This window comes from Arachis ipaensis, chromosome B9 (assembly GCF_059453495.1).
Source record: "Arachis ipaensis isolate K30076 ecotype BB chromosome B9, ASM5945349v1, whole genome shotgun sequence".
Taxonomy (NCBI): domain Eukaryota; kingdom Viridiplantae; phylum Streptophyta; class Magnoliopsida; order Fabales; family Fabaceae; genus Arachis; species Arachis ipaensis.
This window is the reverse complement of record NC_142444.1, coordinates 112516572-112541379: the sequence shown is the minus strand read 5'-3', so window position 1 is coordinate 112541379 and position 24808 is coordinate 112516572. Positions and strand designations below refer to the sequence as shown.

At 38.8% G+C, this 24808-nt stretch overlaps 1 non-coding gene across 1 annotated transcript; it reads left to right on the top strand.

Annotated features, from left to right (window-relative positions):
- Positions 1 to 274: 274 nt before the first annotated feature.
- LOC148545941 (small nucleolar RNA R71) lies at positions 275 to 381 on the top strand. The gene has a single exon (XR_015900904.1). It is a non-coding gene; the product is annotated as a small nucleolar RNA R71 (small nucleolar RNA).
- Positions 382 to 24808: the final 24427 nt, after the last annotated feature.

The window sequence follows — 24808 nt, the reverse complement described above, 5'->3', positions numbered from 1 at the left end:
CCTCTCCATCTTTTTGGTAAGGTCAGCCAACTGCTTGGTAATAAGCTTGTTTTGAGCTAGCAATGCATGCACATTGTTCAGCTCCATCACTCCTCTAGTGTTGCCTCTTTCAGAAGCATAGAAGTAGTCATTCTCTGCTACAGTCTCAATGACATCTATGGCTTCTTCAATGGTCTTCTTCTTGTTCAGAGATCCCCCGGATGAGTGGTCTACTGCCTTCTTTGATTCATACAAAAGGCCTTCATAGAAAATGTGCAACTGCACCCATTCATTGAACATATCTGGCGGGCATCTTCTTGTCAGGTCCTTAAACCTCTCCCATGCTTCATATAGAGTCTCACTATCTTGCTGCTTGAAGGTTTGTACCTCAGCTCTCAACCTGTTGATTCGTTGAGGATGATAGAATCTTGCCAAGAATTTATTCACCACGTCTTCCCAGGTTGCTAAACTCTCCTTTGGAAAGGATTCCAGCCATTTAGATGCTTTGTCCTTGAGTGAGAACGGAAACAGAAGTAGTCTATAGGTGTCAGGGTGAACACCATTAGACTTCACAGTATCGCATATCCTCAGGAAGGTAGTTAGATGTTGATTGGGGTCTTCTTGGACACTTCCTCCGAATGAACAATTGTTCTGAACAAGGGTGATGAGCTGTGGCTTTAGTTCAAAGTTGTTGGCATGTATGGTTGGCCTTTGGATGCTACTTCCATAGTTTCCTAGATTTGGGTTGATGTAAGAACCCAGAACTCTTCTCTCTTGTCCAGCCTGATGCGCTGGACCTTCTCTACCATGGTTGTGAGCCTCTTCTTCATGATGGTTCTCCATATTCTCATCCATGTCTGGTTCAAAGTACTCCTCCTCTTCCTCAGCACCAACTACTCTCTTCCCTCTTGCTTCCCTCCTTAATCTAAAGAAGGTCCTCTCAGGTTCAGAATCAAAGGAAGTTGAAGCCCTACTTCTTTTACTTGTCATACACCCAATAAGGCACAAGCAAGAAAGATAGATGCAGACAATATTTTCTGCAGAAATGCTGTTAGTGTGAGTGATGCAATATATCAAACAGTTAGTGGGTCAGTGAACTAAATATTAAAACAAAATGTAGGTAACACCACTAATGGGTGAAAGGTAAAGGGAAAGAAATAACTAAAACTGAAAGTAAATTACTCAGATGAAACTAAATCAAACAAAAGGAAAATGCTCAATCTAGTTATCCACCAATTTAATCATTGTTGATACAAAATCAATCCCCGGCAACGGCGCCATAAACTTGATGCACGAAAACTTGTCTCTTAACAAATCTCCCTCGGCAAGTATACCGAATTATCGTCAAGTAAAAACTCACAATAGAGTGAGGTCGAATCCCACAGGGATTGATTGGTCAAGAAACTTTAATTGGAGGAATGTTCTAGTTGAGCTAAGTAGAGTTTGGTTTGAGAGTTGCAGGAAATTAAATGGCGGGAAAGTAAATAGCAGAAAATATAAATGCTAGAAATAAAGAGCTGAAAATAGATGACGGAAAATAAATTGCAGAATCTTAAATGGGAATGGGGAAGATGATCATAAAAGTAATTGGCAAAAATTAAAGAGAATGGGTAAGATCAGAAATGGGGAGTTTATTGGGCTTAAGAGATGTTGCATCCTCCGGATCAAGTTCATTTTCATCTCTTCCTCAATCAATGCATTCATTGATCTCCTTGGCAATCTTAAGTGATTGAATTCCAATTCCTTGGTAATTCAATCTCTCAAATCTTGATCAATAGCCAATTCCTTGGTCCAATTGCTCATGAGAAGAGATGAGGTATGGTCACTGATTATACCACATGTATTTCCAAATCAAAGTGTTGGTAGGATTATATGTCACTATATCCATCCAAACCCCAATTTGGTCTAACATGAGAAAGCATTTCTAGCATGATCTCTTCATTCCTCTTCCAACCGAAGAGATCCAAGTATGAATAGCTTCTTTTCCAAGATAACTACTCAATTGGATGAAGATTGAAAGCTTTCTAGTAAAATCAAGAGAAAAGAAAGAAGAAGAATAATGAAAACTATTATTGATCCATCAAATTACAACAGAGCTCCCTAACCCAATGAAAGGGGTTTAGTTGTTCATAGCTCTGGGAATGGAAAACAAAGATGGAGAATGCATTCTGAAAAGTTAAACTAGAAGTTGCAGAGAAAGTAAAAAATACAGAGAGTAATTCTAATAATGCCAAAAGCTCCCTTCTAGTTCAAAGTTCTCCCTATTTATACTATTCTTCTGATCTTCTAGTTGCTTCTTCAAGTCTTGGATATGGGCCTTTGGATCTTGAGTTGAAGCAGTTATCTTCTTTAGTGGGCTCAGCTTTACTTGCAGAGAAAGTGTGCAGTAGGTATGGACTTTAGCTTGGGGCGTTAGTGGTGTTAACGTTAAGTGAAACTGTGGGGTCGAGAATGTTAGTGACAATCACCTTTTTCACTAACGTTCCTAACCCAAAAATGGTCCACATTAACTTCAACGTTAGTGGCACTAACATGACCACTAACGTTGCTTCTTGGCCCTTCACAAACATTACTGGGGTTTACCTTTTCCAATAACGTTGAGAGTACCCCTTTCTCCCTAAGTTAGAGTTCACGTTAGTATAGTTAACGTGGCCTTTAACGTAGGCTTGCCAAATCTTCGAGAGCGTTAGTGACACTTACCTTTGTCACTAACGCTTCAAAACGCCCCTACTTCCCACGTTAACTAGGTTAACGTGACTTCTAATGTGGTATTGATAGCCATCTCCAACGTTAGTGACAAAGGTGAGTGTCACTAACGTTGGCTCATCATCCCTCTTCTCCACGTTAGCTTCCACGTTAATGTAATTAACGTGGCAACTAACGTGGCTCATAGTGGCTTAATCCAACGTTAGTGACAAAGGTGAGTGTCACTAACGTTGGTGATTCCTTGCTCCCTCCACGTTAGAGTCCACGTTAACTAGGTTAACGTGACTCTTAACGTGGCAAATATGAGCTTAGTCCAACGTTAGTGACAAAGGTGAGTGTCACTAACGTTGGCATTATCTTCCTCATCCACGTTAAAGTTCACGTTAACTGAGTTAACGTGACTCTTAACGTGGCCAGCTGCCACTTTGGAACGTTAGTGGCACTTACTTTTACCACTAACGTTGGAGTTCTACTTCTCTTCCACGTTAGCTTCCACGTTAATATAGTTAACATGGCAACTAACGTGGGCTATGATGGCTCACGAAGGCGTTAATGGTGATCACTTTTCTCATTAATGTTGCAAGCTAGCCTCCATTCCACGTTAGTGGTCACGTTAGCTAGACTAACGTGGCTACTAACGTGGTTCTTCCTTGCTTCCTTTGTCCTGAAATCAAGCAATAAGGTGCATCAAAGCTCTAATCCAAGTTATGAAACATGCATCATTCAATTTTTTCATTTAATTCATGCATAATTCTCATGAAATCATGTAAAATTCACAATGTTTGCTTGAATCAAGATGTAAGTGATTATTTACCCAAAACTTGCTTATTTCCTAAGAAAGTGCATGAAACTACCCTAAAACCATAAAGAAAAGGTCAGTGAAACTGGCCAAAATGCCCTGGCATCATCGGTTCTCGATCATACTGGAATAGGATTTACTATCCTTTTACGTCTGTCACTACGCCCAGCACTCGCGAGTTTGAATCTCGTCACAGCTATCCCTTCCCGGATCCTACTCGGAATACCACAGACAAGGTTTAGACTTTCCGGATCTCAGGAATGGCCGTCCATGGGTTCTAACTTATACCACGAAGACTCTAATATCTCGGACTCGGTCCCCTGTATTAGATATCTAAGAGATACTCATTCTATCTCATCTTCATGTGGAACGGAAGTGGTTGTCAGGCACGTGTTCATAAGTGAGAATGGTGATGAGCGTCACATAATCATCACATTCATCATGTTCTTGGGTGTGAATGAATATCTTAGAATAGGAATAAGCTTGAATTGAATAGAAAAATAATAGTACTTTGCATTAATACTCGAGGAACAACAGAGCTCCACACCTTAATCTATGGTGTGTAGAAACTCTACCATTGAAAATACGTAAGAACAAGGTCTAGGCATGGCCGAGAGGCCAGCCTCCATGATCTCAGAACTAAACGTCCCAAAGATCTACAAAAGATGATCTAAATACAATAGTAAAAAGTCCTATTTATGCTAAACTAGTTACTAGGGTTACAGAGATAAGTAAATGATGCAGAAATCCACTTCCGGGGCCCACTTGGTGTGTGCTTGGGCTCAACATTGAGCTTTACATGTGTAGAGGCTTCTCTTGGAGTTGAACGCCAGTTTGTAACCTGTTTCTGGCGTTTAACTCCACTTTGCAACCTGTTTTTGGCGTTTAACTCCAGAATAGGGCAGAAAGCTGGCGTTGAACACCAATTTGCATCGTCTAAACTCAGGCAAAGTATGGACTATTATATATTTCTGGAAAGCCCTGGATGTCTAATTTCCAATGCAATTGAGAGCGCACCATTTGGAGTTCTGTAGCTTCAGAAAATCCATTTTGAGTGCAGGGAGGTCAGAATCCAACAGCATCTGTAGTCCTTCTTCAACCTCTGAATCTGATTTTTGATCAAGTCCCCCAATTTCAGCCAAAAAATATCTGAAATCATAGAAAAACACACAAACTCATAGTAAAGTCAAGAAATTTGATTTTTATTTAACAACTAATAAAAATATACTAAAAACTAACTAAATCATACTAAAAACTATGTAAAAACAATGCCAAAATGCGTATAAATTATCCGCTCATCAATGACCCTCTTTCTAATTGAGATATTGTATAACTTGAAAAATCTATTTACTTGAACAATAGCTTGAAAACACATTCTCTTAAATTTTAATTATCTGGACTTAACGGGATACGTGACATATAATCCTTTTATTTTTTGGGTAACTAGAGTTTTTGTCAAGGTTGCGAGAACCGGACCGGTCAATGAACCGGTAAAGCAACTGGTTCACTGGTTCAATGGTCCGACCGGGGTTCAACCGGGGTTCAACCGGTTTAATTAAATATTAAATAAAATTATTAAAAATTAATATATGTAATGCTTGATCACTATCTAGTTGTTCTATCTTCAAAAATAAAAATTTCTAATTAGTAACAACTACAATTTACAAACACAAATTTACACAAATTAAATACATTTACAGTCAATGACTAAATATTGATTGTTGAAAAGAAAAGTGAACCTGAACAAAATCACTAAATGAAGTCAATCAAAATACAATGGTTCTCACAATGGTTCTCAACAAGCAACTAGAGAGGGCTAATTCCATAATTTCTAGCCTTGAAGATGCCCACAGAATTATGTTGTAGTTGCTGATCATTTTGTGGCTGTTCCATCTAAATTCAAAATGACAGCAATCTAGAATCCAGAAAAATATATCAATCCATATAACTCATACGACATTCATTCAACATAATTAACAGAGTAGAATTGAATTTAAATTTTAAACTCCAAAATTCAACAGAGCAGTATTCAACAGAGCAGAAATAAACAAAACTCAATATAGCCAAATCCAACATAGCAGAATTGAATTTATATACCGAAATTCAAAATAAACAAAATTGAAAAACAAAACAAGAATAATTAACAAAATAAAAAAAATTAATTGAAAAACAGAACAAGAACCGATGAAGCTGTCTGAGATTCTTGTCCAACATTATGTTGTTGTTGTTGATCATTTTCTGACTGTTCCATCTAAATTCAGAATGCCAGCAACCCAGAATCCAGACTAATATATCAATTCATAGTTCAAAGTTCATACAATTTATAATTTTATATGCATTCAATAGAGCAGAATCGACAAAATAAAAAAACTAAACAGAGCAGACTTGAAAAGATTAAAAAAAAATAAAAATTGAAGAACAGAGCATAACATAATTTTCAATTTCAACATGCATCAATTTTATTCTCAAATCCAACATACAAGTATACAACAAATTCATTCCACATTTGATTAATTATATAAAAAAAATAAAAGAACAGAAGCCAGAAAAAAAAAATTGAAACATTATACACTGAACAGACGCCAGAAACCCGATCTTACCTCAAGAGAAGAACGAAGAAAAGCCAGAAAACAACACAGCACGAAGCCACGAACAGAAGCCACAAACCCAGAAGCCCTAAACCCAGAAATCCAGAAACCCAGAAGCGGAGAAACCTAGAAGCCAGAAATGGAGAAACCCAGAAACCCAGGTGCGCGACGGTGCGCGGACGTCGGCGACGGTGCCCGAAGGTGGCCGAACGTCGGGTGTTCTTCACGGTGTCCTCTGATCCGTTGTATGCAGAAGCTGCTTCAATGTTTGAGAGTGGAGAATAGATTGGGAGTGGAGCTGATGGTTGGGAGTGGCGGTGGAGGGTTCTTCAATCTTCAGTTCTTCACTCTTCAGCCTTCACTTCTTCGAAGATTTTGGAGAAGGAGAATAGAGATTAGGGATTTTGGCTTTGGGTTTTCAATTTTGGGAGTGGCAGCCTCAGCAAGTCACGCGTTCTTCATCCCCTTTTTCTTTTTTTTTTTAAAAGAAACGACGCCGTTTGACTAGTAGGGGAAAAAACCGGCACGTATAAAAACCGGCCCGGTTCGCCTGGTTCACCAGTTAACCACCAATTTGGCCGGTTTTTTCGCCGGTTTTTTGCAGCGCGGTTTTGTTCATGGACCGGACCGACTACATGACCGGTTTTCGGTTAACCGGGTTGAACTGGCTGGTCCGGTCCAGTTTTCAGAACATTGGTTTTTGTGGCATATAAACTGGAATTTGATCATCACCCTCTAATTGGAATTAATTGACCAAGGAATTGGCTGTTGATGAATTTTAGAGGAGATTAGGAAAGTCTAAGGAATTAGGGTTTAGTCACATAATTTGCCATAAATTAAATCCTTTATGATTAAAATAGTTAGTAAGAAAAATTAATCCGGAAAAATAGATAACTCTAAAACCTTAACTGCTTTCTCAATATTTTATTCCCAACTTATTCACTTGCATGTCTTCAAACATCTAAATTTATTAATTAATGCTTTCGAACTCTCAAACACTATTTTCTATTTGCCTAACTAAATAAATCAATTAACCATTGTTGCTTAGTCCTTCAATCCTCGTGGGATCGACCTTCACTCACCTGAGGTATTACTTGGTACGACCCGGTGCAGTTGCCGGTTAGTTTGTGGTTGTAAATTCCGCACCAGTACACCAACCAATAATTTAGCACACTATTGCAACTCCCCGGCAACGGCGCCAAAAATTGAACGGGCGGAAAACTGCCAATTAAGAATTTATAATAAGAACAGCGTTGCAAGTACAGTTCTTAACTGATGAAAATTCTGCTTATCAGTTTAAAAGGGTTGTCACAATTTAAAATAAAAATACTGGGAGTAGAAATCCCAGGTCGTCTCCCAACGAGCTGACAAAAGAGTGCTATTTTATTAGTCAGGAATTTTTTGAGAAGTTTAAGAGTTGGAGAACAGAAAAATAAATAATTGTAAATTAAAGCAATGGAAATTAGCAAGAGAATTTATATAATCAAAATAAAAGGCCTTGACTGGGAGAAGATTAATTTGAATTTCTATCCTTGTTGAATTTTCCCAAGTGTAATGGTAATAGGCTATTGTTTCTACTTAGTTATCCTTTACTGAATAAAGGAAAGTCAAACAACTAACAAGCTCTGATTCCCAATTCCTAATCCTCTCCTAAGAAAGGATTAGAGTTAGATACTTGAGAGCCAGCTAAAAACTTCCAATTCCTAATTGACACTTGAGTATTCCAACTCAAGGGTCTCTTTTTAATTAACTCCCAAGTCAAGTTGGGAGTCTACTCCATTGACATGAATACAACCTTCACAGACATATAAAGGGAATAAAAAGAAAACTTCATGAACTAAATAAAATAATAACTAAAAATTAATTAAAGGTAAAAATAGTTCTTTGCATTAATAAATCCCAAATTCATAAACATCCATATCTAAACAGGGTTAATAGGTAATCAAAAGAGCAAAGGAATAAGAAAACAAACTAGAATAATGGAAACTTCAACGGAGGTAATGACTCTTCTCAATATCCAAATCAAAAGCATAAGACTCTAAAACTATGAATGTGAAGAAACCTAGAGGAAGTAGTGTTTCCCTCTAAGATTCAAATCTAAAACTCAAAAATTATGCGAATGAGAATGTGTCTTGAGTCTCTGCTTGTCCCCTGGCTCTAGTCTGTGTTTCTGGGCCAAAAACTGGGTCGAAACTCAGCCCAAAATTGCTCCCAGCATTTTCTGTGATTTCTACAAGTGATTACGCGTCAGGTACGCACACGCGTCGCTGTGCAAATCTCCAAATCACACGCACGCATGAGCCATGCGTGAGCATCGCTCCTCGCTGGTTATCTCCTTTATTTCTTCTACTCCTTCCATTTTTGCAAGCTTCCTCTTCATCCTCTAAGCCATTCCTGCCCTATAAATCCTGAAAACACTTAACACACAGATCACGGCATCGAATGGTATAAAGAGGAATTAAAAATACACACTTTAAAGGCTTAAGAAGCAAGTTTACAATCATAGAACAAAATTGGGAAGGAATTATAACATCATGCAATTTGTATGAATAAGTGTGTAAAGACTTGATAGAAACCACTCAATTGAGCACAAGATAAACCATAAAATAGTGGTTTATCAATCTCCCCACACTTAAACATTAGCATGTTTTCATGCTAAGCTCAAGGAGACAAAAAGAATGACTGGGGGATGTATGTGAATGCAACTATATGTTAAGATGTTTCTATTCACTTGGTTTGAAGTAAACAAGTTCTCAAAGACAAAAATAAATTAGATTCCACTAATTCAAATCACATAGTAAGAGACAAGTAAACTTGTAAGAAGATAGCTCATGAAAGCAGGGAACATAGAATCAAGCATTGAACCCTCACTGGTAGTGTATATGCACTCTAATCGCTCAAGTGTCTAGGGTTAATCACTCTACTCTTCTCTAGTCATGCTTTCTAAAACTTTGTTCTTCATCTAACCAATCAACAAATATTTAGTATACCAATGCAAACATCATGAGGTCTTTTCAAGGTTGTAATGGGGCTAAGGTAAGGGTGAGGACATATGTATGGCCAAGTGAGCTATAATATGAATCTTTGACTAACCTAAGTTCTCACCTAACATACACACACTCTATGTAACTCTAAAATCATGCCTAGCTACCCGAAATTCCCACTTTGCATCACATACTCATGTGTCAAATTTTTCTTTAATTTCACCACATATGCATTGATCTTTTATTAAACTTAATATTAGGGTAATTTTATCCCTTATTTATTTATTTATTTATATTGCAATATTTTTTTAAACATGAAAGCAAACATAACTTATCAATGCACATGGTTTTTCTGGTCTCACATGAGTAGGCACCCAAATTCCCAATATTAAGCTAAAGTAGAAACATAACACATTCCTTTTAACCCAAGTTCCCACAATTCCCCACACTTAATTGATACATAATCTCTATCTTAAGCTAACCAAAGATTCAATTGGAGTAATTAATTATTTTTTCGTTTAAGACTAGTGATGTGGTAAAATATAGAATAAAGGGGGATTAAAAGGCTCAAAATGGCAAACAAAGGTAATTGAAATGGTAGGCTATTTGGGATAAGTGAGCTAATAACAAATGATGGTCTCAATCATGTGTATACATGCAAATACACTAAACAATGGAGATATAGAATGGAACAAACTATAGATTACAATCATAGAGAAGGAAATACACAAGAATAAAATATTATGGTTAAATAATATAACCATGTAATTAAGCTCAAATCTCACAGGTTGTGTGTTCTTAGCTATAATTCATGTTTCAAATTACAATCTTCAAACAAGTTTAACACAAAAGTTTTAATTTAAATTAGTGAAATACTATAAAAAAGGGTCTTGAAAAAGAATTCATTACTTTAACCAAGAAAAACATACATGCAAACAATTATTATCATGCAATCTATCCTATCTAACAAAAGAAAAACTAAAATGTTAGTGTTAAGAGAGAGAAGTTACCTCCGGAAGTCAAGGACTGACCTCTCCACACTTAAGGCTTAGCACGGTCCTCCGTGCCATCAGTAAGGAGCAAGGTAGGGCTGAAAGCATCGCCTCCGCTGTCTGGTTCGCTATGGCTCCCTGTGCTACTGGGTGAAGGGGAGTCCGGAGTGTCTTTCTGTTCTGGAGGTGGGTGAGTACCAACAATGAGTTCCTTCAGGTGGTTGTATCGGTGCTTGTTACGACGCTCTATTTGCTCCATCCGCCGGTCTTGCTGGTCGAACCTCTCAAGGATCTGTAGGAACATCTGATGAGTGGATGGTGCTTGTGGTGTAGAAGAAGGAGGAGTATCCAAAGATGGGCCTGCAGGCTAGCTCGCAGAGGGGACTGGTGGCCTGATGTACTTCTCATTCGGGACATACTGGTCGGCTCTAGGGATCATGACCTTCATGTCTCCTGCGCGATGGGACGCACCTGCTACAGAGACTAAATTTGAAACCAAGGCAGAGAAAGGCAGGTTACCCGCAATCTGTACATGTCCCATTGCTTGCCGGATGTGTCGGGACAGGTTGAGAGGTTACTTTGTCAGGATGCACCAGATGAGAATAGCCATGTCTGCTATGAAGGTGGACTCGTGAGTGCTGGAAAGATATAGTGGGACATAATCTGTGCCCACACGCGAGCCTCCAAGGTAAGTGACTGGGCTGAGATGCTCTTGGATTTTGACCGATGCGGCCCATAGATCCAGGTACTGCCAGGTTGGGCTATAATTCCAAGGACGCTATCCCAGTCGAACTGATACATCTGGCACTTAAGAGAGGCTTCTTGATATGCATCCAATCCCCCTGGGCTAGGTGGAAGATCCAGTGCTCGCTGTATGGCACTCTCGGAGACAGGGACTTAGTGCTGACAAACATAGACAGTCTGCAGGGTAGGCGAGTAAAAGTTGGAGTAGAATTCAACTACCCATGATAAGTTGGCCTCCCGTGGCTACCTCCTCAAAAATCCCTACTGTCTCCTGTCAATGCGGGGCTCCACAAAATCAACAAAGTGTGTTGGAACAATGAGTAGATGCTCATTGTTGTAGTTCCTCTCGGCTAGGATGGGGAACATCTGTTCGCAGTAACGGTTAGTGAACCGTGTGGAGTCCCATGTGGGGAAGGCTTTCTCTGATTCATCAACTTTAATGATCATCTTCACCCGCTTTGTTGGTGGCTTTACGCTTATAGATTGAGGCGTTGTAGCCAGAGCTCTCTTGGTTCCTTTCTTTGCTGGTGTCTTGTCAGTGGCTTACGCTTTTCCTTTCTTGGTACCCATGCCTAAGGAAGAAAGAAAGAGAAAGATTGTTAAATATATAACCAAAAGCGGGAGGGAGAAAATTCCAAGTGATAATGAATGCCAAAGAAAAGAGAATAGCTTAAATATATGGTAGCTACAAACATGTAGGTAAGACATCAATTGAGAGCAAGAAGGCAATTCATAATAATTAGATGCAAGAGGGTAAAAGCATGCAAGTGATAGGCATTGGAAGCATAACTCAAGCATCAATTATTAAATGTGCCAATTGAGAGAGCATGTGTATGATGACAATTGTGAATGATAATCCCAAATACATGTGGAGTACAAGTGTTGTGAAAAAGAGGCCTCCAAGGAAAAGAGTAAAAGAAAATAGGATTCAAAATGCCATAAAAGCTTTTTCACAAACACTTGGTGTGCAAGTTAAAATAGGAATGAAAATAATATAATCTAAATGTATATGAGAGCCAAAATTAAATATCAATTGTCAAATTACTCCTCATAATATCTACAAACTTAAGTATAATAAGGTAATACCCAAATAGAACTCCAATACCAACATAAAAATGCATGAAAAAGAAAGAAAAAGAAACCATAAATAATGAAGCTAAAAGAAAAATTAGGAAGAAAGAAGAGTAATTAAAAGCAATAATTGAAAAGAAGAACGAAAAAGTAGAGGGAGAAAAGAAAAGAACCTGATGGAGAAGATGAGGAAGGGAAGAAGAAAGTAGTAGATAATAGGAAAGAATAAGGAAGAAAGAATTAGGATTGGGGGAGAAAGAATTAAAATCAGGCGTTGAACTGGTTTAATTGTGCGTCGCATGCGATGCGTACGTGTATAGCACACGTACGCGTGAGTTGCGTAAGTTTTAAGTGATGCATACGCGTGATAGTGGATTATGCTACTCGCGCGAAGGCAGCCCCGCGCACGCTCAACTCTCGGGTTGTTATGCATGGGGGCCAAAAATACACACGACGCGTGCGTGTCAGATACGCGCACGCGTGGATGGCCATGGAGCGAAGATGACGCGCACACGTCTAGGACGCGTACGCGTGATAGGGTTTGTGCTGCTAGCACAGTTCCAGCCCTACACCAACACAACTCTCTGTCCAAACTCCTATTTACGCCGATTTCAAGGGTCACGCGTACGTGTCAGGGACGTTTAAGCGTAGGCTGCTGAAAGTGCAAGCGACGCGTATGCGTGAGGGACGCGTACGTGCGGACTTGCTTGTGCGCAAAGCACACTTCTAGCGCCACTCCTGCCCAACTCTCTGTTCAAATTCTTGATGGTGCATATTCACACATGACGCGTACGCGTCAGCGACGCCTGTGCGTTGCACACCATTTTTTTTAATGCAGAATGTAGAATGCAGAATGCAGATGGTTATGCAGGACTTATGAAGGAATACTATGAAAATCAATATAAAATAAAACTAGGAATGAAAAGAGACGATCATACCATGGTGGGTTGTCTCCCACCTAGCACTTTGCTTTTATGTCCTTAAGTTGGACGGTCCACAAGCTCAATCTTCTTCTGCTGGTGGGTCCTCCAAGAGGAAGATCTCTAGCTCCTTGTTGTGCTTTATCTTCTCACCATGATACAGCTTCAAGCGATGTCCATTGACCTTGATGAATTTGGAGCTTGAAGGATGACTCAGGTGGAAGACTCCGTATGGCTCTGCCTTTTCTACTCTGCAGGGGCCTTTCCACCTTGATCTCAGCTTGCTTAGCATGAGTCTCAACCTTGAGTTGTAAAGGAGAACTTCCTCCCCAGGTCTGAAATGTCTTCTCTTGATATGCTTGTCATGCACAGCCTTCACATTTTCTTTGTATAGTCTGGAGTTGTCATATGCCTCGAGTCGAAGGTTCTCCAGTTTTGCTAGTTACAGCTTTCTTTCAGCACCAGCCTTCTCAAATCCCATGTTGCATTTCCGTACAGCCTAGAAAGCCTTGTGTTCCACCTCCACTAGGAGGTGGCAAGCCTTTCCATATACTAGGCGGAAGGGACTCATTCCGATGGGTGTCTTGTATGCTATTCGATAAGCCCAAAGCGCATCTGCAAGCCTGGTGCTCCAGTCCTTCCTATGAGTCTTGACTATCTTTTCTAGTATGCGCTTTATCTCTCTGTTAGACACCTCGGCTTGCCCATTGGTCTGAGGATGGTAGGCTGTTGCTACCTTGTGAACAATCCCATGCTTCTTCAGTAAACCTGCTAATCTCCTGTTACAAAAGTGAGTGCCTTGATCACTCACGATTGCTCGTGGTGATCCAAAGCGACAGATAATATGATTTTTAATAAAGGAGACAACAATGTTAGCATCATCAGTACGGGTGGAAATTGCTTCCACCCATTTAGAAACATAATCTACAGCTAACAATATGTATAAGAAACCACTAGAGTTTGAAAATGGACCCATGAAGTCAATGTCCCAAACATAAAAAATTTCATAGAAAAGCATAAGCTGTTGGGGCATCTTATCCCTCTTGGATATATTCCCAAACCTCTGGCATGAGAAACAAGATTTACAGAAGGCAGTAGCATCCTTAAAAAGAGTGAGCCACCAAAATCCACAGTCTAAAATTTTTCTAGCTGTTCTTTGAGGGCCAAAATGCCCTCCACTCTCAGAAGAGTGGCATGCCTCTAAAATTGACTAGAATTCTGATTGAGGCACACACTTTTTAATTATCTGGTTAGCACCATACCTCCATAAATATGGGTCATCCCATATATAGTATTTGGACTCGCTTTCAGTTTGTCCTTTTGATGCTTAGTAAAATTAGGAGGGAAGGTATGACTAACTAGATAATTAGCTACAGGTGCATACCAAGGAACTGCTTCAGATATTGCATGTAAGCTATCAAATGGAAAAGCATCATTGATAGGAGTGGAGTCACTCTTAATGTGCTCTAGGCGACTCAAGTGGTCCGCCACTAAATTCTGGGAACCACTCCTATCCTTGATTTCTAAGTCAAATTCTTGCAACAATAATATCCAACGTATTAACCTTGGTTTGGACTCTTTTTTAGCTAATAAATATTTTAGAGCTGCATGGTCTGAGTATACTATCACCTTAGTACCAAGTAAATAGGCTCGGAATTTATCTAGAGCAAAAACAATAGCCAAAAGCTCTTTTTCAGTGATAGTATAATTAGACTGAGCAACGTCTAAGGTCTTAGAAGCAAAAGCAATTATAAAAGGGTCCTTACCTTCACTGCATGGTTGGAGGCATCATACATAATCTCAAAAGGCTGGCTCCAGTCTGGTCCTCTCACAATCGGAGCTTGAGTCAAGGCGATCTTCAGCTTATCAAACACTTCCATGTAGTCCTCACTCAGCTCGAACTCAACATCCTTCTACAGCAGTCTGGATAAAGTCAATGCTACCTTACTGAAGTCCTTGATAAATCTCTGGTAGAAACCTGCATGACCAAGGAACAAACAGACTTCCCTCACGGAGGAGGGGTAAGGTAAACTAGAAATTACATCTACCTTTGCTGGATCTACAGAAATACCAGTATTAGAAACAACGTGTCCTAGAACAATACCTTGTTTTACCATAAAATGACATTTTTCAAAATTTAATACAAGGTTTGAACTAACACACCTGTCTAATACCCTAGCTAAACCATCCAAGCAAAGGCTAAATGAATCACCGTACACACTAAAGTCATCCATGAAAACTTCCATACAGCTCTCAATAAGATCTGAGAAAATACTCATCATGCACCTTTGGAAAGTAGCCGGTGCATTACATAAGCCAAAGGCATCCTTTTGTATGCATACGTTCCAAAGGGACATGTAAAAGTAGTTTTCTTCTGATCTTCAGGAGCTATATGAATTTGAAAATAGCCAGTGTGACCATCTAAAAAGCAGTAGTGTGATTTACCTGACAGACGATCAAGCATCTGATCAATGAATGGCAGGGGGTAGTGATCCTTACGAGTAGCCTGGTTGAGGCGCCTGTAATCAATGTATACCCTCCAGGAGTTCTATACTCTAGTTGTCAGGAGCTCTCCATGCTCATTCTTCACTGTTGTGACTCCAGACTTCCTGGGCACCACTTGTACTGGGCTGACCCATTCACTATCCGAGATTGGATAGATGATGTCAGCTTCAAGCAACCTGGTCACTTCCTTCTTAACAACTTCTAAGATGGTGGGATTCAGCCGCCTTTGAGGTTGACGGACAGGCCTTGCTCCCTCTTCTAAAAATATCCGGTGCTCACAAACTTGAGGGCTAATGCCTACTATATCTGCCAAGCTCCACCCAATTGCTTTCTTGTGTCTTCTCAGTACACTAAGCAGCTGCTCCTCCTGTTGGGAAGTGAGTTCCCTTGCAATAATAACTGGGAGCTTCTGATTATCCTCAAGGTAAGCATACTTGAGGTGGAGGTGGAAGGGGCTTCAACTCCATTTTCTGCTCATGGTTGGGCACTTGATCATCTGGAGCTGGTGATGGTGGCAAGGTGTCTTCATCTTGTTTAGAGGGTTTTCCCACACTTGTACCTTGCTCTATGTGCATTTCTTCTATTTCTTCTGGGTGAATTGCAACTACAATTTCATCAATGATGTCGCACTGGAAGATGGAATGATCTTTTGGAGGATGCTTCATAGCTTCATCCAGGTTGAAGCTCACTGCTCTGTCATCTATCTCAAAAGAGTAAGTTCCTGAGAAGGCGTCCAATTTGAACTTTGAAGTCTTCAGAAATGGCCTTCCAAGTAGGATGAATGATGGTCTTCCTGAGTCATTAGGGGGCATCTCCAAGATATAAAAGTCAATAGGGAATGTGAGCCCCTTAATGCTCACCAGCACGTCCTCAGCAATTTCTACCACCGAGAAGATGCTTTTATCTACCAAAACAAAATATGCTGCCAACCTTTTTAAGGGAGGGAGCCTCAAAGCATCATATACAGATAATGGCATAATACTCACATACGCACCTAAATTACACATACAGTCAGAAAATTTCACACCCTCTATAGTAATAGTAACCATGCATGGACCTGGGTCACTACATTTTTCTGGTATATCACCCATTAAAGCAGAAATAGAGCTACCTAGAGGAATAGTTTCTAAATCCTGTATTTTATCTTTATTCATGCATAAATCTTTTAGAAACTTTGCATATTTAGGTACCTGGCGAATGGCATCAAAAAGGGGGATAGTTAACTCAACCTTTTTGAATATCTCCACCATCTTGGGGTCTAGCTCCATCTGCTTCCTGGATTTCCTAGCAAGGTGTGAAAATGGAATGGGAATGGCTTCTCTTGTAACCTCATCTTTCTTTGGTGCTCCATTCCCTGGTTGAGCTGCTTTTTCTTCAACCATGTCCTGTACTTCCTCCTCTTCTTCAACATCTTCTACCTCAACAATGTCTTCAACTTGAATGTCTTCCTTTGAGCTTGGCTCCTCGTGACTCCTTTTTTGCAATGTGGTTCCGAACCTCAAAGTGATGGCATTGATTCCACCCTTTAGATTAGGTAAGGCTTGAGAAGGAAGTGCACTAGAGCTTGAAGGTTGATTGATGGGGGTAGATATTGAATCAATATGGGAGACGAGCACTTGTAAAGTCGCATTCAGACCGTTTATGATAGAGTTAAGTGTATTCTGCATATCTTGTTGTCCTTGCATGAGAGAGCGAAGCATCTCATCATTAGAAGAAAAAGGGGGGAAAGTGATTTGAGGGGCTTGCTGTTGGTTATTCTGAGATGCTTGGGACTGCCTTTGGTGAGGTGCTCTGTAAGGCTGGTTTTGGTTCTGCTGCTGGTAAGGAGGATTCTGCTGTCTGTTGTTGTTGTTGTTCCACCTCTGAGCAGATCTCAATTGGTAACTACTACTTCAGGTTGAGTGTAGAACCACACGCTTGCCTTTTTCTCAAGAGAAAACGGGAAGGCATACAGCCAAATAGTAGTCTCATTTGCACCATGATGCTTAGTAGTAGAGCAGGCTGTCTGAAAATCTCTGAGGTGCTTGATAGGCTCTTGAGCAGGTAAGCCATGAAACTTAGGCAGTAAGTTGATTAGTGCAGTCTTTAGTTCAAAATCTGCAGCCAGATTTGGGTGACGCGCTTGATACGGTTGCAGTGTAAAGTTCGGAGCTCCGGCCTCCTGGAGAGTAATCCTTCTGGGCTCCGCCATATTACCTACACATAAATCAGTAGAATTAGTAGAAGATGAGCTTGTTTCTTCCTCAGATGGCGCTTCAGATTCGCCTTCAGAAGAGACTGGTGAATTGGTAGTAACCACTTTACAACCCTCAGAGGCTAACCGATGCCGAGCTCGTCTAATACGTGAAATAGTTCTTTCAATTTCTGGATCAAACGCGGCTAAGCTCGGATCAGGCAGTGAACGCGTCATTCAATGAAAGAATCATACAGCTCATGGTAATAAAATAAAATAAAATATGCAAATATGAAAAATTAAAAATATGTACACCAACCAATAATTTAGCACACTATTGCAACTCCCCGACAACGGCGCCAAAAATTGAACGGGCGGAAAACTGCCAATTAAGAATTTATAATAAGAACAGCGTTGCAAGTACAGTTCTTAACTGACAAAAATTCCGCTTATCAATTTAAAAGGGTTGTCACAATTTAAAATAAAAATACTGGGAGTAGAAATCCCAGGTCGTCTCCCAACAAGTTGACAAAAGAGTGCTATTTTATTAGTCAGGAATTTTCCGAGAAGTTTAAGAGTTGGAGAACAAAAAAATAAATAATTGTAAATTAAAGCAATGGAAATTAGCAAGAGAATTTATATAATCAAAATAAAAGGTCTTGACTGGGAGAAGATTAATTGGAATTTCTATCCTTGTTGAATTTTCCCAAGTGTAATGGTAATAGGCTGTTGTTTTTACTTAGTTATCCTTTACTGAATAAAGGAAAGTCAAGCAACTAGCCAGCTCTAATTCCCAATTCCTGATCCTCTCCTAAGGAAGGATTAGAGTTAGAGACTAGAGAGCCAGCCAAAAACTTCCAATTCCCAATTGACACTTGAGTATAACAACTCAAGGGTCTCCTTTTAATCAACTCCCAAGTTAAGTTGGGAGTCTACTCCATTGACATGAATACAACCTTCACAAACATATAAAGGGAATAAAAAGAAGACATGATGAACTAAATAAAATAATAACTGAAAATTAATTAAAGGTAAAAATAGTTCTTTGCATTAATAAATCCTAAATTCATAAACATCTATATCTGAACAGGGTTAATAGGTAATCAAAAGAGCAAAGGAATAAGAAAACAAACTAGAATAATGAAAACTTCAACGGAGGTAGTGGCTCTTCTCAATATCCAAATCAAAAGCATAAGACTCTAAAACTATGAATGTGAAGAAACCTAGAGGAAGTAGTGTTTCCCTTTAAGATTCAAATCTAAAACTCAAACTATGCAAATGAGAATGTGTCTTGAGTCTCTGCTTGTCCCCTGGCTCTAGTCTGTGTTTCTGGGCCGAAAACTGGGTCTAAACTTAGCCCAAAATCGCCCCCAGCATTTTCTGTGATTTCTGCAAGTGGCGTACGTCACGCGTACGCGTTAGTCACACAGACGCGTCGATGGTCATCTTCGCGTCTCACGTGTATGCATCAGGCATGCGCACGCGTCGCTGTGCAAATCTCCAAATCACGCGAACACGTGAGCCATGCGTGCGGGTTGCTCCTCGCTGGTTATCTCCTTTATTTCTTGTGCTCCTTCCATTTTTGCAAGCTTCTTCTTCATCCTCTAAGCCATTCCTGCCCTATAAAGCCTGAAACACTTAACGCACAGATCATGGCATCAAATGGTATAAAGAGGAATTAAAAATAGACACTTTAAAGGCTTAGGAAGCAAGTTTTCAATCATAGAACAAAATTGGGAAGGAATTGTAACATCATGCAATTTGTATGAATAAGTGTGCAAAGACTTGATAAAAACCACTCAATTGAGCACAAAATAAACCATAAAATAGTGGTTTATCACTCTCCAACTTCAAGTGTTTTGTTGGCCCAAGATTAAAGTGCCAGCCAATGTTTTCAACAAAATAATACATCAAGTTTTGAAATTCAATTACAAGTAAGATCTCTAGCTAATAATAGTTATTAGAAAAGATTTTATTTGAATTATATTTGATTTTGTTTTGATTTCATTTTGAATTTGAATTTTAGGGTTCACTTAGCATTTAAAAAGAGGGAGGAGACTCATACAAGTACTCACTCTCTCTCTAGAAACACATCACACTTTACAGTTTTGTTTTCATGCCACCGTGAGAAATTAATTTTCTCTGTTAAAGCTAGGAGCTCTGTTCATCTTTTTATGGATTATTAATCTAAGTGTTTTACTTTATTTAAGGTTTATGCTTTGATCTATTTCATGGTTGAGTTTTCGTTCTTCATCCCTAAACATTTAGAATTTTTGGAAAATATTCTAACTCCATTTTGGATTCTGAATATTGTTTTGGAAAAATTAATATTAGAATAGCTTGAAAACTCTTTCTCACGACATTTTGATTTAACTAGGAATAGTGTTTCAAAGAGTGTGCAATACTTTATCATTTTTAATTTCTCTAGTTTGAATAAGTGACATAAAATTTGGATTAGAAAACTTTTGGAATTCATTCTTTCTTATAGGTTTCAATTATTTAGGACTAGCTTGGATAAATGACATATAATTCAACCTAAGGACTATTCTTGAGTCTTATTTGAAACTAAATCAGATTTGTTCTTAACCTCTTTTCTTAGTTGGTTGACCAACGAATTGGTGATTAGTTAATTAAGGAAAAATTGAGTTGTCAAGGAATTGAAATTCAATTATATATGATTTTATTGTGATTGATTTCTGGAAGCTTCAAATAAATGAATACAATGATTGTTTTCCTAGAAAGTGAACATCTCTGAAACCTTAACATTCTCTCTATTATCGTTTCACTCACTGTTTGCTATTTGTTTTGCCTCTGTTCACGTTTAATTCCCTAATTCCTCTATTTTTGATTTGTGTAATTAGAATAGTCAATTAATTATTGTTGCATAGTTCGTTAATCCTCATGGGAATGATAACCCACTCACTATGGTATTACTTGATATGATTCGGCGCACTTGCCGAGTTGTGGTTTTGAAAACTTTTGCATCAAGTTTTTAGCGCGTTATCGAGGATTAACTGAATTGGCAAGGACGTGGGTTTTGTCCCGCTTATGTATTGATGTGGCACCTGCGTCAGACAAGGATGATGGCCTTATCCCGCTTGCTCATGGTTGCGGTGTGGATGTGGAAAAGGTGGTAGGGCACTCTCCTTCGAAATTTTTTTCCCACATTCTTTTTGTCTGCAAGGTGGAAGGGGACTCATCCCTCGTTTTATATGGCACAACCTCCAGGGGAAGGTGGTAGGGCACGCTCCCTCAGAACAGTACCCCCTGAGGATACCTCCTAGAGAAGGTGGTAGGGTACTCTCCCTTGAAATTTATTCCTCCCGGGGATGCGTTATATGGCATGGCCTCCAGGGGAAGGTGGTAGGGCATTCTCCCTCGGAATGTTACCCCCCTGAGTATACCTCTAGGAGAAGGTAGTAGGACATTCTTCCTCAAAATTATTCCTTCCGGGGATGCACAAGAGAGACAATGTACAGCTTAGCTACCAGATGTCTCATGTCTGGCACTTTAACCGACACGTGAGCTTACGACCAGTAGGACAAGCATGCATCATATTGTATTTGATTGAAATTTCTTAGGTTTGCATAATTACTTGGTTTGCTTAATTGATATTCTGTTAACTGCTAATTGTACTACTTGTTATAATTGTTCTCTATGTGTGATTGTTTGATTGTCTGTCTAATTACTTGTGATTGTGATGTGTTGGTTTGGACTATGATGGAGTGTGGTGGCTTGTAAGAGATTGACTTTATGATGGTTTGAATGCTGGATGAATTTTTGGGCTGGAGGCTACAATTAATTGAGTTATATCTCTTGATGTGTAATGATGTGTTGTGGTGTATTTTGGGCCGGAGACCGTGATTGTTTGAATGTGAACGAGTTTTGGGCCGGAGGCCGTGATTTGATGAATTCTTGGTAAGTTTGGATACATTGTTTCTTTGGTATGTACTGAATTGTTACAAAATATTGTTAAGATTGGTATTTTTGTAAATGAAATATGAAATTAGATTGTGATGATTGACGTGGCAGGAATTAGCGAGTTAAGAAATTATTATAAGAGATACGTTGCAAGTACAGTTCTTAACCAACCAAAACTCCGCTTATCAATTTAGAAGGGGTTGTCACAAAATTAAAATTAAAATACTGGGAGTATGAATCCCAAGTCGTCTCCCAACGAGTTGTAGGAAGATGTGCTATTTTATTAATCAGATATTTTCTAAAAATGGTTTGAGTTGATAAACAGGAAATTAAATCAGAGAATTTATGTAATTTAAATAAAAAACCTTGACCGGGAGTAGATTAGTTGGAAGCCCTATCCTTGATGGAGTTCTCTCAAGATAAAAGTGATAATTAAAGGTTGCCTGCTCAGTTATCCTTTACCAGGTAAAGGAAAGTTAAGCAATTTGGAAGTCAATTTCTATTCACAAGTTCTAATCCTCTCCCTTGGGAAGGACGAGTGTCAGTGATTAGAGGGCGACCCAACGCGAAACCCAACTATAATTTTACTCTTGAGCATCCAACTCAAGGTCCTCCTGTCAATCAACTCCCAATCAAGTTATGGAACTACTCGCTCATTATGATTGTAAAATCCACGAAATAAAAAAGGGAAATATTGAAAGACATGATAAATAATAATCAAAAGGATCAATTAAAAATAAAAATAGTTCTTGTATTAATAAATTCTAAAAATAATCCAATAATAATTCTGAGTAAATAAAGGACATGGAAGAGTAAGTGACAAGTAAGGAAACAAACTAGAATGACGAAGTCTTGACGGAAGTAATAACTCTTCTCAATATCCCAGTCCAAGAAGCAATAAAATCAAAATCCTAAGAACTATGAATGTGTAGAGAGAAAACCTAGAGGAGGAGTAAAATCATATCTAAAACTAAAATTATGCGGAATGAATGTTGTTCTGGTCTCTGCATGTTCCCTGGCTCTAATCTGCTTTTCTGGGCCAAAAATTGGGTCAAAACAGGGCCCAAAATTGCCCCCAACGAATTCTGCTGATTCTGCAGATCGCGCATGTCACGCGATCGCGTCATCCAGGCGTTCGCGTCATCCAGCGTTTTGCCTGGCCACGCGTGCGTGTCGTTTACGCCTTCGCATCACTTGTGCAGTTTCCAATCCGCGCAGTCGCGTGAGCCATGCGTCCATGTCACTGCAACTTCCTCTATGTCGCGCGGTCGCGTTAGCCATGTGTCCGCGTCACTTCTCGCTGGTCATCTCCTCAATTTCTTGTGTTCCTTCCATTTTTTGCAAGCTTCCTTTCTAATCTCCAAGTCATTCATGCCCTATAAAGCCTGAAACACTTAACACATAGATCACGGCATCAAATGCAATAAAGGAGAATTAAAATACAAAATTAAAAGTCTCTAGGAAGCAAGTTTTCAACCATGAAGTATTTTTAGGAAGGAATTATAAATGCATGCTAATCATATGAATAAGTGGGTAAAGATTTGATAAAACTGCACAATTAAGCACAATATAAACTTACTATTTTATCAATGATTAATTATTATTGTTCAAAGAGTTGTATGAAGACATGATTTTAAAAATGAGATTGATGATGGTTATAGCTTAAATTTAATATAATTTGGAGTTTTGATGATTTTTTGTTTATATGAAAAATTACATGATTTTGAATTAGTGAGTAATAGGGCCAATGATTGAGATTTAAGGAAAGGATAGTTTGGTGAAAAGATTTCTAAAAACGGATAGGAAGCTTATGAAGATTTTACTGAGCATTTGGTTATACTTTATTTGTTTTATTATCTTAGATATTTTTCCTTGTCTTGTTATCGTTATTTGTATTTTTGGAAAGAGGAATAGGAATTGTTATTTTATGATATGTGTTTTTATATTACTTGTGTAATTAATCCTGAATAAGTTATTCTTGTGAATGTAATAGTGTTGTGTGTTGATATGTATGTATGTATGTATGTATGTATGTATGTATCTTTGTATGTATGTGCATATAGATGAAAAATATTTCCAGCTTTTCGAAGAAAAGTTGATATGGTTTTCAGGTAAAGGATCCTACTTATTATTTATATATATAAAAATTGTCGTAATATCCTTGTTATCGGAGTGGCGCAACTGGAAGCGTGACATTCTGGTGGTGAGGGTGTTACAGTTAGCATCCTCCATCAGCTTACCATGCTTATTACATATGTCATATGTCTTCTAACTTCAATACTCAGTTCAAATCTTCAGAGGGGAAGCGATATCTTATAAATGCAGCTTATAGTCCCAGTAAGGCAGGATGCGATTGGTACTTGGACGCCTTGAAGAGGTTATCAAAAGATATTCTTGATTAGGCACTTTGGCTCCAGCATTGCGATGAAGGTCGTCGATTTGGTCATATCACCACGAATCTCTACGAGTATATCAATGTTATTCTAAAGGGAACGAGGAACCTTCTTGTGACTGCTATTGTGAGGGAAACTTATGAGCGGCTGCAACAATTATTTGTGTGTAAAGGTCGTAAGGCACAAATGCAACTAAAATTTGGTGAAGTATACTCACAACAATTGCTAGCAGCAATAGAGAACAGAGAGTCACTACCTAAGATGACGGTCACTCACTATGATCGTAGGGCTTCGATTTCTAGTGTGGCAAAGACGAAGCCCTTGGAGGGATAGAACCAGACTTTATATCACGTTAGGCTCAACATGCATCAGTGCGACTGTGGAGTTTTCCAAGCCCTGCACTATCTATGTCATCGTACAAGGTAAGGATGTCCTAATGCTCCAATATCGAGTCAGTGATGTAGTAGTACTTTAAAAGTATGATTATGTTGCTTCATGTCAATTTCAAAAAGTTTATGTAATTTTAACATATGGATCTAAATATTTACTCATTTGAATAAATTGTATTGTTTTCATCTTCTTGTTAAGTTAACCTTTTTCAAATATAGCATTTGGATAAATAACATAAGATACATAGCAAACATAAACAAGTACAACATAATTCATAAAGGAACAAGAGTTATAAAAAAATTTTAAGTTCGACAAAATAAATCCTAAACAAATACATCATATAAAGAACTATATATAATACCATCACATATAGACATCCTGGGGTACGATGCTCACCTCTCTCCACAGCAGGTGAAAAGTATGGATCTTGGGTCTCCACCACTCCACAAATGCAGAGAGTAAGGTATTATCGGAAATGAAATCCTTTAGCTCAATAAACAAATCATGTCCTCATGCTAAACATCAAGAAAGATACAAAAAAGGGATATCAACATCTATTTAATACAAACTATCTAAATACAATCTATCTAAATACATGCAATGGACCTACCTAACACTGTCTACCTCTATCTACTTTATTTAC